We start from the raw sequence: 17,320 nt of genomic DNA, 5'->3' as shown, positions 1-17,320 counted from the left end.
AATAGAAATACTTGTGGGAGACAAATTTGTTTACAAGTCTTCGACTTTGGGTCGTAGCAACTCTTAGTTGTGGGTGAGATCAACTAAGGAAATCAAGCGCGCAAAATCCGGCGTGGTTCTAGAGGCGTAAGGAACGCGACTGTACCTTAATCAGTGTGAGACTTGGTTAGGGCTCTGAAAAAGCGGGGGTATAATAACCAAACCCAATAATTCGTTCGGTAATCTGTATGGACTAAACTCCAATTTAATTCCGAGAGCACCAACTTAAAAGTAAGACTCAATCAAGAATTATATCAAAGAGTTTTTATCTTTTTCTCAATACAATCAGCAAATCAAACAGATAGAAGTCTGCGAGCCTAATTGATATGAGAAATAACTTGGATGGTACCAAAGACCAACGCCCAAGTGTCAATCAAGTTTTATCCAACAATCAAGGTCAGATGTATCCACTGATTGAACTACGCACAACCTGTGATATTTCAACTATATAAAAAAATATAATGCGGAAAATAAATAACACAGACACCAGAAATTTTGTTAAGGAGGAAACCTCAGATGCAAAAAAAACACTGGACCTAGTCCATATTTGAACACCACGGTGTATTAAGCCGCTGCAGACTCTAGACTAATACAAGTTAACTTCGGACTGGAATGTAGTTGATCCCTAACCAAGTCTCACACCAATTAAGGTACAGTCGCGTTACTTACACCTCTAGAATCACGTCGAATTCTGCGCAATTGATTCCCTTATCTGATCTCACCCACAACTAAGAGTTGCTACGACCCAAAGTCGAAGATTTATAAACAAATCTGTCTCCAGCAGATATGTATGTTCTTTATTTTGTTTTTGTTTCGTCTTTTGATACAAATATCAAGGTGAACATGAACCAACTAATAATCTAGTCTTATACTCCCAAAGAGCATCCTAGAAGTATTAGTCACCTCACAATAACCTAACTGATTAACAAAAAAGGTTATTGTGGAATCACAAGAATCTGAGACAAAGAACTGTTGTGATTACTTTTTATATCTTACCTATCGGAGATAAATCTCAAGCAGATCTTAGAGAAGATAAAACTCAATATGATAGAACAAGTAAGATCAAAATACACAACTACGGAGAAAATAGTTGGATCTGGCTTCACGAATCTCAAATGAAGTCTTGAAGTCGTTAACCTAATAATGGTTTTGGAAAACCTGGGTTAAAGGAGAATCAACTCTAGTTTGCAACTAGGACACAGGAAAGCGTCGGGATTAGGTTTTTGAGTTTCTAGAGTTCTTCCTTATATAGTCTTTCAAACCAAGGTTGCTTTCAATCAAAGCTAAGATAGCTTAGTAACAAAACATTCAATATTCACCGTTAGATGAGCTCCTGATTTAAGATTCAAGCTAAGTCTGCTTAGAAATAAAGCAATTAATCTCCACCGTTAGATGGTCTTAGCTTGTTACATACAAATGAAATATACTTAATATTTAGATATGGATTACCGTATCTAAACATGTATATTGAGTTAAGTCAATAACAGTTAATCGAAGTTAGCCATATGAACACCTTTGTCTTAGCCGTATTCATCTAACACTTCTAGATCAAGAATGAAGATCAATCAATCATGATAGATAATCAAATGAATCTAATTGTGTTCCAAATAGAGTTGTTCAATTGTTCACCATCTCATAGAAATATATATGAACAAATTGAATCGAAATCGGTTTGATTCGTAATCGTACAATGTATTTATACAAGAATCAATTCATGAATATTAAGCCACGGTTTTCAAAGTTAATTTGCATTCCTTCAATCATAAATGTTTTAGTTCATGAGTATGATAGTCATACATAACCGATTTTAGAACTTCACCACTGTGTTCGCAAACTAGGTACGCGAATATCATCTTTAGAGCTTGGCCTAGTCAAGTCGTTCTCAAACCTGGTTCGCGAACAACCGTTCCGGACCCAACTCAGGTAGAGTCGTTCGTATACTAGGTACGCAAACAAGAGTTCCGGACCTTCTCAGGTAAATTCGTTCGCATACTAGGTACGGAAACAAGAGTTCCAAACCCGAATCATCGCAATACAGTTTGCATACTAGGTATGTATATCGTGTTTTATCCAGCCATGGGTAATTTGTTTAAACTCTCATTTCATTCATTGAGACATCCTTGGAAGACGACAATGGTAGTCTCACACATACCATTAGCTTCAAGTAATTTTCAAGTGATCGAATGATCAATACGAAACTTCCCGAGCTAACATCAAATGACCGTCTCACACAAATCATATAAGATATTCAAGGTAATTTTCACATGATCATATTTTGACATACTATTTAGTTTCCAACAAATAGATTGTTTCCAACTAAACTCGTCAAGAATACGATGAACATAGATAAAGCAAAAAGCTTCCAACACATATTTCGAGAAATAGATAAGCGAGATAAGCTCGGCTTGAAATATCAAATGTGTATAATGTAAAAGTCTATATATTTATACGACTTAGTCTTATTAGAAGATAAAATAGAATAGACTTCTGAGTGATTAATAAGTTTTAGTCTCCACATACCTTTTGTTGATGAAGTTCCTCCAAGCTCCTCAGTAGATCTTCTTCTTCAATTGGTGAACGTCGTGAAGTTTAAAGCTCAACTACACATTTTATCCTAATCCGAGACGTAGCTATAAGTATACTATAAATCAAGTATATAGTTTTGATCAACTAAACTTGACAAACAAGCTTGTGATAGCAACGCTTGCGAGTTCGACCGAACAATGCTCTAACAATCTCCCCCTTTGTCAATTTTAGTGACAAAACTATCAATACATATGGATTACAAAATAAATAAACTTTGTAGCTTCTCATCCATCATGCTTGATTTACTTGGCTCTTCAACATTCCTTGAATTATTCGTTACTCCAAGTACTCCAACGATTCTGAACGTGTTCAACTCAGCATCATTGTTGTTGGAGATCCGTAGCCATAACAATAAGAAAAAAAATGTTCTCAATCATTGTTATACAGTGTCATAGTATTATTATAGATAATCAAAGTCCAATTGTATCACAACTTTGAAATAATACTATGGTGATATGTATCACTCCCCCTTAGTCAATACTTCCATCTTACATTGAAAACCACTTCCCCTTACATAATGATCCATAAACCATATGTATGTAGTGTGAACTACCAAATAATTCTCCCCCTTTTTGACAATATAAATTGGCAAAGGTACAAAAACTACGGGGTCATAAAATTTTCAAAAAGATACGTCATGACTAAAAGAGAACATATCAACTTTGTTTCGATGATTGCATAGTCGAAACTTAGTGTATTCATCAAGGAGTTTATAAAGATACAAGATAACTCCTACAATATTCCGCAGCCGCACTCCACACAAAGATTTGGAAATTAAGCACAAGTTCAATTAAGAACTCTCCCCCATTTGATGCCATTCCCAAGAGAACAACATGAGCGGTCTTACTTTTAAAAGAAAAAAAGGATTTCCTTATACTTTTGAGTATAACAGGAAAAAAAAATACAACTACTGGAAACAAATGCGGAATCTAAACAACATTATGATGGAACGTCAAGCTTTTACTTCCCAAAAGATATAAATAGATCCAGGGGAAAAAAGCTAGAAATCTAATGAACCAAAACAACACCAATAGACTGCCGTAAGTGTTGAAACATAGCAGTATCTAGAGGTTCGGTGAGAATATCAGCCAATTGTTGTCCTGATGGCACAAACTCCATGTTGATAATACAATTTTCATAGAGATCTCTAATAAAATGATACCTTATATCAATGTGCTTAGTTCTTGAGTGCTCAACAGGATTCTCAATAATGCGAATCACACTTGAGTTATCACAAAAAATCTTCATTGTACCAGTGTCAATTCTATATTTAGTAAGCATTTGTTTCATCCATAAAAATTGAGTACAACACGAACCTGCAACAATATATTCTTCTTCACATGTTGAAAGAGGCTGTGAGTTCTGTTACTTGTTATGCCATGCCACAAGATTCAATCCCACATAGTAAAATCCCCCTGATGTACTTTTCATGTCTTCCACACATTCTGCCCAATCAGCATCTGAATAAGCAGCAAGATCAGTGTTAGTATCAAAAGTATAAGATAGACCATGACCGATAGTATGTTGAACATATCGCATGATCCGCTTTACAACATCAAGATGAGATTCCTTCGGATTAGCCTGAAAACCAGCACACCAACCAAAACTAAAGGCAATGTCAGGTCTAGTAGCTGTGAGATATAAAAGACTTCCAATGATCGATTGATAAAGTCTATGATCCACATTAATTCCTTTCTCATCTTTGTATAATTTACCAGTAGTGGGAATGTGAGTAAGGTTTGGAGTAGACTTATCAAGACCGAACTTCTTTACAAAATCCCTAACATATTTTTCTTGAGATAAGTATATTCCATCCTTGTGTTGTTGAGTTTGTACTCCCAAAAAGAATTTTAATTCACCAACATTGCTCATCTCAAATTCCCTTCCAAGAGACACTTGAAAATCCTTTGCAAGTTTCTCGGAGGTCGATCCACAGATGATATCATATACATAGACTTGGGAAATAACAATCTCATTCCCACTTCATTTGGTAAAAAGTGTCTTATCAGCTTCACCTCTCGAAAAACCTTTCCTAAGAAGAGAAGTAGTTAGTTTTTCGAACCAGGCACGAGGTGCTTGTTTTAATCCGTACAATTCCTTTCTGAGCCTAAAGACATGATCAGGAAAATCTGAACTTTCAAATCCTTTAGGTTGAGAAACATATACCTCTTCCTTTAAACATCCATTTAAGAATGCAGATTTTACGTCCATTTGAAATAACTTAATCTTGAGAAAACAAGCATGAGCTAATAATAGTCTAATGGACTCAAGGCGTGCCACAAGAGCAAAGGTCTCGTCAAAGTCGATACCTTCAATCTGTAATCCCTGGGCGACAAGTCTAGCTTTGTTTCTGACAATTGTGCCAAATTCATCTGAATTGTTCTTGAATATCCATTTAGTACCAACAATATTTACATTAGAGAGACAAGGCACGCGTTCCCATGCATCTTGTCTTTGGAATTGATTTAACTCTTCATGCATTGCATTCACTCAAAAGGGATCGCTAAGAGCTTCATCAATGTTTTTTGGTTCTACTTGCAATAGATAACATCCAAAATTGTAAATATTTTGAAGTTGGCCTCTCGTCTTAGCTGTAGAACGTGTTCCTCCAATAATACCATTAGTATTTCCTTTGAACCCAGAGATTCCATGGTGGTGCACTTTCACGTTCAACGTGAATACCCTGACTATGGGTTTTCTCCTCGTTACTAGAAATTTTAGAATTTGCGACAATTGGTACAACTTCTACTGATTCTGAGATTTCTTTGACTTTCTCAATTTTCTCCGTTGGAGGCAATTCAGCAGTAGACTCATCACGATGGAAATCGCTTAGATCGTCAATGATAACATTTGCTGATTCCATCATAACATGGGTTCTGAGATTGTATACTCGAAAAGCACAACTGTCAGATGCATATCCAAGAAAAATACCTTCATCGTTTTTGGAATCAAATTTCACTTTCTGTTCTCGATCTTTTAGAATGTAGCACTTACTACCAAAAACTCTAAGATAGTATAAGTTGGGCTTCTTGCCATACCACAACTCAAAAGGAGTATTTAGGATCTTAGACCGTAAATAAACACGGTTGATCAAATAACATGCTGTAAAAACAACTTCTCCTCAAAACTTTAACGGTAAGTTTTTGTTATGGGGCATTACCCTTGCCATTTCCTGAATATTCCTATTCTTCATTTCTGCAACTCCGTTGGCTTGTGGAGTAACGGGTGGTGAGTATTATTGAATAATCCCTAGTTTATCACAGAATTCAAGCACTTCGGTGTCCTTGAACTCAGTTCCACGATCACTTCTAATTTTCTTTAGCTTGCGACCCTGTCCATTCCGGATTCTATTAACAATAAACTTAAACTCACTTAGGGTTTCATTTTTATGTGTTAAAAATGCCACCCATGTGAATCTGGTGTAATCATCTACCATAACTAAAGCATACTTCTTTCCAGCAACAGTAGGTTGTTGAATGGGACCGAAAAGATCCATATGTATTAAATTAAGTTGAGCTTTAGTGAGAATAGCTCGAGATGATTTATGTGGGACTTTAGTTTGTTTACCCTTTTGACAGGGACCACGGACACCATCAATCTTGGCATTGATTTTGGGAACGCCTCTAACAAGTTTTTTGTTAATGATTATAGTTAGAAGACGATAATTGATGTGACCAAAACCCTCATGCCAGAGAAGTGTAGATTCTACCTTAGTCAAATTGCAATAATTATTAAACTGAGTATTCAAGAGATAACAATTATTTTTACCACGAGTTCCCTTAAAAATTACTTTCCAGTCTTGTCTAGAATGTCACATCCATTCCCACTGAAGACAACTTTATGGACTTTATCACAAATTTGACTAACAGAAAGAAGATTAGCAGTCATACCTTTAACGTATACGACATCATGGATTTCAGGAACACCTGGTAATTTGATCGTCTCTTTATTGCTTATGTAGCAACAACTCCCATCTCTTAATGTTACTGGTCCTCTTTCAAAATCGTTTGTGTTCACAAACCTAGAAAGATCACCTGTCATATGCCGGCTACATCCACTATCAAGGAACCATTGAAAGGGTGATTTTGTTTTTAGAGCAAAAGCTCCCATACTAACACTACTTTCTCATTTGAGTTTTCCTGTTAGTTTTTTACACCTCTTTAGAGTAGTAAACAGTTGTTCAGCTTTCTTATGAAGATCACTAGCAACCTTTAAACTTTTCTTAAAAGGTATACATGTATGTTGGAAATGATCATGAGAACCACAGAACATACATGAACCAACATCACTAAACTTATCTGTGAAATTCTGAGTCACATCAGGTTTTACAAAACCTAACCCTCGCTTATATCCTGACGTACGACAATCCTGCAAAGAAGAATTAAAGGAGTTTCTCAAATTCATTGAAGATTCTTTGACAGACTTCAAATCCTTATTCTTTGCAATATCTGCAACAAGATCAGTATTGATCCGGATTTGTTTATCTAACTTCTTCTGGAGATCAACTACCTTTTCAGAGCATTCTCGAATATCAGAATCTTTGATGTAAATTTCACAATGAAGACCATCAGTTTTCCTTATCAAACGTTGTTTTTCTCGACAAAGATTTTTGATGATTTTCTCTAGATCAAAACCCTCAACCTCATCGATGGTTTCTAGAACACACTTCGAGTTGGGTGGATCTAAAACTGGTGAAGCGTTGACAGAGATTTATTGTCCATACACATTGGATTACTTCAAACACAGACTTGTGAGGTCTTAGTGTGTTTGCATGCTCTGAATACAATTGAAAAAGCTGGGGTATAACAACCACAACCAGTAATTCGTTCGGTAATATGTATGGACTTGTTAGAGCATAGCTCGGTCAACCTCGCATGCATTGATATCTCAAGCATGTTTGTCAATGTTAGTGATCAAAACTATGTCTGATTTCTAGCCTACATGGATAAGTCTCGGACTAGGATAAAAAAGTGTAGTTGAGCTCAAGGACTTCATGGAGATTCATCATACAACGACGAAGATCTATACAAGGAACCGTGGAACTTCATCAACAAAAAGGTATGTGGAGACTTGAACTTATCTATCACTCAAAAGTCTATCTCTTGTATCTGCTACTTCTTATGAGACAAAAGTCTTATGCTATATAGACTAGATCATACACATTTGACATTTCGAGCTGAGCATTCATTGCTTATCTTTTATCTCGAAATCGTGTGTTGGTGAAGCGTTTCGCTTTGATCAAGTTTATCTTCACCTAGTGACGAAAGTCATGAAAAGTTTCAATCACTTTGAGAATTACTCTGACGTGAATCGGTCTGTGAATAACGACTACATAGCGTCCTCTGAGAATTTCTCGATGATTAAAATGAGAGTTTAGATTACATAACCATGTATTCCTTGAACCAAAGTTTTCGGACTTTGTTGATCAAGAGAAATCGGGAGGATTGTGGAATTGGCTTGCCAAGTCCGCGAACTGTCGGAAGTTCGCGACCGAAAATTTCGGCTGGATTTTCCAAAACTCGTTTGTGTGCTAAGTCCGCGAACTGGCGGAAATTCTCTTTCCGAGAATTTCTGTCGAGTTTGGAAAACTCAACCGATTAACTTAAGTCCGCGAACTTGTTTGTGAACTTAAGAGGTTATGATCTAAAGATGTGCTATGAACATGAAACATTAAATTACTAAGGAATGCTTTATGCAAACCGTGGCTATAATGTTCATGAGCCGATTCAATCGAATCGAATCATCTTTGTTTCAATTGTGTCTTGTGTATTTGCATAAGATCTCATAGAAATTGAACAACTCTTTAACTAGTTCATTTGAGTCAATTGAACTAGTTATGGTGAAGAAGAACAAGGTTAATATGAAATGCTCATATGGTTAACCTTTTGGGTTACTATGTTGAACCAACATACACGTACACGTTTGGGCATGGTTTTCACGAACCCAGTAAACGTCTACCCAAGTGTGTGTAACAAGCTAAGTTTTCGATCTAACGGTTGAGAAATATTAGCTTGAATCTAAATCAGGTTTTCATCTAACGATGAATAAGGATTGCTTTGTAACTAAGGCAAAACCCTGATTTGAAGGCTATATAAAGGAGACATCTAGCATTGTGAAAAACTAATCCCCACACGTCTGTGTGCTAGTAGTGCGCCCGCTAGAGTCGATCTCCATTAACCTTTGATTTTCTTCTCTAAAATCAGGTTAACGACTTAAAGACTTCATTGGGATTGTGAAGCCAGACCGATACTACTTTATCGTAGTTGTGTGATCTGATCTTGCATCTTCTATCGTACGAGTACAATCGATTGATTGGCTTGAGATCGTGAGAGTTCTCCGATAGGCAAGATAAAGAAGTCACAAACATCTTCATCTCACTATTTGTGATTCCTCGACAATCCTCTTGTGTAGTCAGGAAGGATTTTAGAGAAGTGATTGATTAATCTAGGCTGTTCTTCGGGAACATAAGATCGAATTATCAATTGGTTCCTATTCACCTTGATTTCATATCAAAAGACGGAACAAAACCTAGGGTTTATATGTGGGAGAAAAATTTATCCTTTGATAGACTTTTCTGTGTGAGACAGATCTGTTTATTATCAAGTCTGTGATTTTGGGTTGCAGCAACTCTTGGTTGTGGGTGAGATCAGCTAAGGGAATCAAGTGCACAGTATCCTGCTGGGATCAAAGACGTAGGAGTACAACTGTACCTTGGATCGGTGGGAAACTGATTGGGGTTCAACTATGGTCCAGTCCGAAGTTAATTTGCAGTAGTCTAGTGTTTGTAGTGGCTTAATACAGTGTGTATTCAATCTGGACTAGGTCCCGAGGTTTTTCTGCATTTGCGGTTTCCTCGTTAACAAAATTTCTGGTGTCTGTGTTATTTCTTTTCCGCATTATATTTTATATAATTGAAATAATACAGGTTGTGCTTTCGTGATCATCAATTGGAAATCCAACCTTTGGTTGTTGATTGATATTGATTGATCCTTGGACATTGGTCTTTGGTACCGTCCAAGTATTCCTTGTATTTGATAAAGACTCGCTATTGTTTTTAGTTTGAGTAAAAATCAAATCAAGAGAGAGATATTAACTCCTTGAGATACTTTTATATAGATTGAGTCTGACTGTCTAGTTGATTCTCTAGCAAAGTATTTCAGAGTTAGTCCATACAGATTGCTAAGCGAAATATTGGGTGGTGTTGTTAGACCCCCGCTTTTTCAATTGGTATCAGAGCAGGCAAACACGTTCAAGACCTAACAAGTTTGTGTTTGTAGCGATCTGACTCTATGGACAGAGGTGGTATCTCTATTAACGTACCACCAGTCTTCGATGGCTCCAGTTACTTATGGTGGAAAATTGATATGAGATCTTTTCTTCAATCGCGTGATTTTCAATCATGGGTATATGTGGTGAATAGTTATGATGCGCCCGTTGTTGCAGATAGAGACGGAGCTATTCCCAAGAATATTGGTGAATATAATGATGCCGAGATTCTTGCTGCAAAGCAGAATTCTGAAGGGTTAAATGCTATCATACATGCCATTGTCCCAAGTCTTCAAAACCATGTGTCTAATCGCACTAGGTCTAAAGATGCTTGGGATATCTTAAAGACTGTATTTGAAGGAAACTCTAGTGAAAAGAAAGTTAGGCTTCAAAACCTTAATTCCGATTGGGAGAACCTTCGTATGGCAGATGAAGAAACATTTGATGAGTTTAATCACAAAATGTCTGAAATTGCTAATGCATCTTTTGCATTGGGTAAGACTATTCCTAAAAAGGACATTGTGATGAAAATTCTCAGATCGCTGCCATCTAGATACGAGTCTAAGAAGCATGCCATCGTTGAGGGGAATAACCTCAATAATCTTTCTAGAAACACCTTGGTTGGGAAGCTAAAGATCTTTGACCATGAGCATATATCCAAGGTCGGTAAGGATGTTGCCTTTAAAGCACAGAAGAGCACTAAATTACTTGCCAAAGGTAAAAGTGTTGATGTCTCTGAGTATGATCAGTGTGAGAATGATTTTTCATATGAAGACCTTGACAAGTCGGTCTCCTTGATCACAAGGCAGTTTAGGGATCTTCTGTTGAAGAGAAGTAAACGGTTTTCAAGAGACAAACCTAAGTCATCATACAAACTACACGGTCGCGTACCTCCTAAAAACAGGGATGCTGACGAGGCTGATGACGAGGACATGCCTCAGTGCTTTAAGTGTAAGGGTTTTGGCCATTTTGCTAACGAATGCCCAAATCGTAGAAAATACACTGGGAACAAAGGTCTAGCTGTAACACTTGATGAAATGTCTGAAACCTATGATTCTGATGAAGATAGGTAATCAAGTGTAGGGCTCCTTGGTGAAAACATCGATTTTGATACTTGTAGCAATACATATATCAACCTCAATGGGTTCAGAGAAGAAGGAAACCCAATCAAGCTAGAAGATTCTCTAACTGGAAACCCTGTCAATAATGTTTCAGGATCTACTGTATGTCTAGCTGCTTGCACATCTCAGATGCCTGATTACTATCCAAGTTTGACGTGCTCGTTTTGTTCTATGAAGGGACACGAACTATCAAGGTGTTACAAGTACAAGCACCAAATAAGGAACGCCAGCAAACTTCAACGAATAGCAGACCGATTAGCAAGGAAGCTGAAACTTGCTCAGAAGACCGCCCAGGTATGTAGGATCTTATCTTCGTCTAAGAAGTTGGTTTCTAGGGATAGAGTAAGACCATTTGAAAAGAAAGTATGGTCGAATCGTTTTGATAGACAGAAGTCTGAAGATTCCTCCCTTGAGGAAAAAGATGGACAAATCATTGTTCATCGCAACACAACTTGATTGTGTTGTTGGGAAAATCTTGTCTCATGTGCCTGATCGAAAAGAGACAAGATTGAGTGTTGTTTCAGGCTTCAGTAAAGTTTTTCCTTCTTTTCTTAGATTTGTTATTTTCTGTCTATCAAACAAAATAAAGGGTTATTATCGATAATTATACTCTTTATAGGGTTTTAGAGTTGGGCGTATACGAACCTTTCAATAGGTTTCGAACCCTACAATCCTTTTTCCTTTTTGACATCCTATATAAGATTGCTTGTTGAGTTAAGTGATTCAATCACACAAATCCAGTTGTTTATAACTGTTCTCAAAGCACCATGTCAGATGGAAAGGATGTCAACATGATTGTTAAATCTTCAATCAAGGAAAAAGAAAAATCTCTGTTTTAAGTCCCTGAAAAGAAAAAGAAGGAATACAAGAAATCCCAGGGTTGCCTTCTAACTCTCAGAAGTTTTCCGATGTTCTTGATGAGTTGAAGGAAGTAAGAAAGGAGATTCGTGAAATAAAGGCTTTTGTGTCAAAGTCCTTAGAAATTCAGAGAGCCTTGGTACGACATAATCAGCCAAGACAGTTCGTTGATATAAACTCCTATCTTCGTGAACCGTATGTTCCAATGGTGTTGACAACAAGGAGTTTGGGAATGATGCTGAATTTCTCAAAGGCATTGTCGCCTAGGATGTCTTCTTTTTGGATTAGTTGGAAGAATAACTAGTGCTTTGAATAGCGATGATTGTGACTACACATAGCTATTTTTGTTTTCATCTTCTTATGTTATTTTTAGGTTTATTGGTATTAAATTCTAAAAATATTTGGAGGATGATGTTTATTGCAGTATTTTAATGGTTTGTGATATTGCAATATTTTTATGGGATATGTATTGTTTACGTCCGTGAACTTGAAGGTCCCATATTGCAGTCAAAAGTAAAGTCGTTCATGAATCGGTATTGATGAAAGGACGAATGGACTTTTGACATATACAAAAGTTATGCCTATGCAATCATGTATTTGATGGAAAATAGGATAAAATCTTTTGTTCAACAAGGATAAAGTCTATTATGTCGTTATGATGGAAAATAGAATAGATCCTTGTATGTTATCCACGGTATTGATCTTCATTGATCCATTTTATTATGTTTTACCGTGAAGGCTCCATTGTGTGTCTTATGTTGAGCACCTTACAACTAAGTCGATTTACCTTGGCTTTGTTGGTTGTTCCATAAGATGCTATATGTCGAGCATTAGAACTAAATTAATCAACTAGTTTGGTTATTTAGTTAGTACTCCATAAGTCTTCTTTCTTATGTTGAGTACATGTACGGTTAAGGTTGTCATATTCTATGATGAACTTAGTCGGGGTTCCATAAGTTCTCTTATGTTGAGCCCAAAATAATTAAATTGATTACTTCGGTGATTAGTTTGGTTGTTTGTATTCCAATTAGATTAATTATAGGTTCTCTTGTAATTAATCTAGTTGAGTTTTCATATATTCCACAAGTTCTTGTGTTGAGTATATGAAAGGCTACACTATCATGTTCTTTGGTTAATGTAGTCATATATTCCGTAAGGTTTTCCTTATGTTGAGTATTTGAACGGTTAAGTTAGTCATCTCCGTGTGATTGACTTAGTCGTAGCTCCGTGAGTTTACTTATGTTGAGCACTTTCAATTAAATTGATCACTTTTGTGGTTTGATTTAGTTGCGTATTCCAATTGAATTAATCATGGGTTTACTTGTGGTTAATTTGGTTGAGCTTTGGATATAGAAAATCATTCCTATGGTTTTTGGTGTCCAATAAAAAATCCTTCTTTTCTTTCGAAATTAAGGTCGCTCTTGTTGTTCTCTCGGGAATGACATCAAATGGGGGAGAGTTCTTTTGAACTTGTGCTTAATGGTAATATCTTGCGGGGAGTGCGGCTGTGGAATTTTATAGGGGTTATCTTGTATCTTAAAACTCCTTGATGAATGTTGTTAGCTTCGGCTATTAGATTGCATCTAAATTAAGTTGGTATGTATTTTTCTTTTGGTCATGAAATGTCTCTTGTGGAAATTTCATTATGATCCCATTCTTGTACCTTTGCCAATTTTATTGACAAAAAGGGGGAGAAATATTGTAGTTCACACTACAAATACATATGGTTTTCGGATCATTGTGTAAGGGGAGTGGTTTCCATGATCGAGATGGAGTATTGACTAAGGGGGAGTGATACATATCACCGTAGTATTATTGTTAAAGTCGTGATACAATTGGACTTTGATGTTATATAATAATACTATGACACTGTATAATAATGATCGAGAATCTCGATTTCTCTCATTGTTATAGCTACGGATCTTCAACAACGATGGTGCTAAACTTACAACCTTTGGGATCATTGGAGTACTTGGAAGGACGAAGATTTCAAGGAACGTTGAAGATTAGACTATGGAATAGGAGCCACTAAAGTTTATCTTTTTTGTATTCCATATGTATTAATAGTTTTGTCACTAAAATTGACAAAGGGGGAGATTGTTAGAGCATAGCTCGGTCAACCTCGCATGCGTTGCTATCTCAAGCATGTTTGTCAATGTTAGTGATCAAAACTATAAGTCTTGATTTCTAGCCTACATAGCTAAGTCTCGGACTAGGATAGAAAAGTGTAGTTGAGCTCAAGGACTTCATGGCGATTCATCATACAACGACGAAGATCTATACAAGGAACCGTGGAACTTCATCAACAAAAAGGTATGTGGAGACTTGAACTTATCACTCAAAAGTCTATCTCTTCTATCTCCTACTTCTTATGAGACAAAAGTCGTATGCTATATAGACTAGATCATACACATTTGACATTTCGAGCTGAGCATTCATTGCTTATCTTTTATCTCGAAATCGTGTGTTGGTAAAGCGTTTCGCTTTGATCAAGTTTATCTTCACCTAGTGACGAAAGTCATGAAAAGTTTCAATCACTTTGAGAATTGCTCTGACGTGAATCGGTCTGTGAATAACGGCTACATAGCGTCCTCTGAGAATGTCTCAATGATTGAAATGAGAGTTTAGATTACATAACCATGTATTCCTTGAACCGAAGTTTTCGAACTTTGTTGATCAAGAGAAATCGGGAGGATTGTGGAATTGGCTTGCCAAGTCCAGTCGCGAACTGTCGGAAGTTCTCGACCGAGAATTTCTGCTGGATTTTCCAAAACTCGTTTGTGTGCTAAGTCCGCGAACTCAGCGAACCCAGTCGCGAACTGGCGGAAGTTCTCTTTCCGAGAATTTCTGCTGAGTTTGGAAAACTCAACCGATTAACTTAAGTCCGCGAACTTGTTTGTGAACTTAAGAGGTTATGATCTAAAGATGTGCTCTGAACATGAAACATTAAATTACTAAGGAATGCTTTATGCAAACCGTGGCTATAATGTTCATGAGCCGATTCAATCGAATCGAATCATCTTTGTTTCAATTGTGTCTTGTGTAGTTACATAAGATCTCATAGAAATTGAAAAACTCTTTAACTAGTTCATTTGAGTAAATTGAACTAGTTATGGTGAAGAAGAACAAGGTTAATATGAAATGCTCATAGGGTTAACCTTTTGGGTTACTATGTTGAACCAACGTACACGTACACGTTTGGGCATGGTTTTCACGAACCCAGTAAAAGTATACCCAAGTGTGTGTGACAAGCTAAGTTTTCGATCTAACGGTTGAGAAATATTAGCTTGAATCTAAATCAGGTTTTCATCTAACAGTGAATAAGGATTGCTTTGTAACTAAGGAAAAACCTTGATTTGAAGGCTATATAAAGGAGACATCTAGCATTGTGATAAACTAATTCCCACACCTCTGTGTGCTACTAGTGCGCCCACTAGATTCGATCTCCATTAACCTTTGATTTTCTTCTCTAAAATCAGGTTAACGACTTAAAGACTTCATTGGGATTGTGAAGCCAGACCGATACTACTTTAACGTAGTTGTGTGATCTGATCTTGCATCTTCTATCATGCGAGTACAATCGATTGATTGTCTTGAGATCGTGAGAGTTCTCCGATTGACAAGATAAAGAAGTCACAAACATCTTCGTCTCACTGTTTGTGATTCCTCGACAATCCGCTTGTGTAGTCAGGAAGGATTGTAGAGAGGTGATTGATTAATCCAGGCTGTTCGTCGGGAATATAAGACCGGATTATCAATTGGTTCTTGTTCACCTTGATTTCATATCAAAAGACGGAACAAAACCTAGGGTTTATCTGTGGGAGACATATTTATCCTTTGATAGACTTTTCTGTGTGAGACAGATCTGTTTATTATCAAGTCTGTGATTTTGGGTTGCAGCAACTCTTGGTTGTGGGTGAGATCAGCTAAGGGAATCAAGTGCGCAGTATCCTGCTGGGATCAGAGGCGTAGGAGTACAACTGTACCTTGGATCGGTGGGAGACTGATTGGGGTTCAACTATAGTCCAGTCCGAAGTTAGTTTGCAGTAGGCTAGTGTCTGTAGCGGCTTAATATAGTGTGTATTCAATCTGGACTAGGTCCCAGAGTTTTTCTGCATTTGCGGTTTCCTCGTTAACAAAATTTCTGGTTTTTGTGTTATTTCTTTTCCGCATTATATTTTATATAATTGAAATAATACAGGTTGTGCGTTCGTGATCATCAATTGGAAATCCAACCTTTGGTTGTTGATTGATATTGATTGATCCTTGGACATTGGTCTTTGGTACCGTCCAAGTATTCCTTGTATTTGATAAAGACTCGCTATTGTTTTTAGCTTGAGTAAAAATCAAATCAAGAGAGAGATATTAACTCCTTGAGATACTTTTATCTAGATTGAGTCTGACTGTCTAGTTGATTCTCTAGCAAAGTATTTCAGAGTTAGTCCATAGAGATTGCTAAGCGAAATATTGGGTGGTGTTGTTAGACCCCCGCTTTTTCAGGACTAAACTCCAATTTAATTCCGAGAGCACCAACTTAAAAGTGAGACTCAATCAAGAATTATATCAAAGAGTTTTTATCGCTTTCTCAATACAATCAGCAAATCAAACAGATTGAAGTCTACGAGCCTGATTGATATGAGAAATAACTTGGACGGTACCAAAGACCAATGCCCAAGTGTCAATCAAGTTCTATAAAACAATCAAGGTCGGATTAATCAAGTGATTGAACTACGCACAACCTGTGATATTTCAATTATATAAACAAATATAATGCAGAAAATAAAGAACACAGACACCAGAAATTTTGTTAACGAGGAAACTGCAAATGCAGAAAAACCCCGGGACCTAGACCATATTTGAACACCGCACTGTATTAAGCCGCTACAGACTCTATCCTACTGCAAGTTAACTTCAGACTGGAATGTAGTTGAGCCCTAACCAAGTCTCACACCGATTAAGGTACAGTCGTGTTCCTTACGCCTATAGAACCACGTCGGATTCCGCGCACTTGATTCACTTAGCTGATCTCACCCACAACTAAGAGTTTCTACGACCCAAAGTCGAAGATCTATAATGTTTGTGTTCTGTCTTTTGATACGAAGATCAAGATGAACATGAACCAACTAATAATCCGGTCTTATACTCCCAAAGAGCAGCCTAGAAGTATTAGTCACCTCACAATAACCTAACTGATTAGCAGAAGAAGTTATTGCGGAATCACAAGAATCTGAGACGAAGAACTGCTGTGATTACTTTTAATATCTATACCTATCAGAGATAAATCTCAAGTAAATCTTAGAGAAGATAAAACTCAATACGATAGAACAAGTAAGATCAAAATACGCAACGACAGAGAAAATAGTTGGATCTGGCTTCACGAATCTCAAATGAAGTCTTGAAGTCGTTAACCTAATAATGGTTTTGGAAAACCTAGGTTAAAGGAGAATCAG

The sequence above is a fragment of the Papaver somniferum genome, chromosome 9, assembly GCF_003573695.1.
Source record: "Papaver somniferum cultivar HN1 chromosome 9, ASM357369v1, whole genome shotgun sequence".
NCBI lineage: Eukaryota > Viridiplantae > Streptophyta > Magnoliopsida > Ranunculales > Papaveraceae > Papaver > Papaver somniferum.
This window is presented reverse-complemented; position numbering follows the sequence as displayed.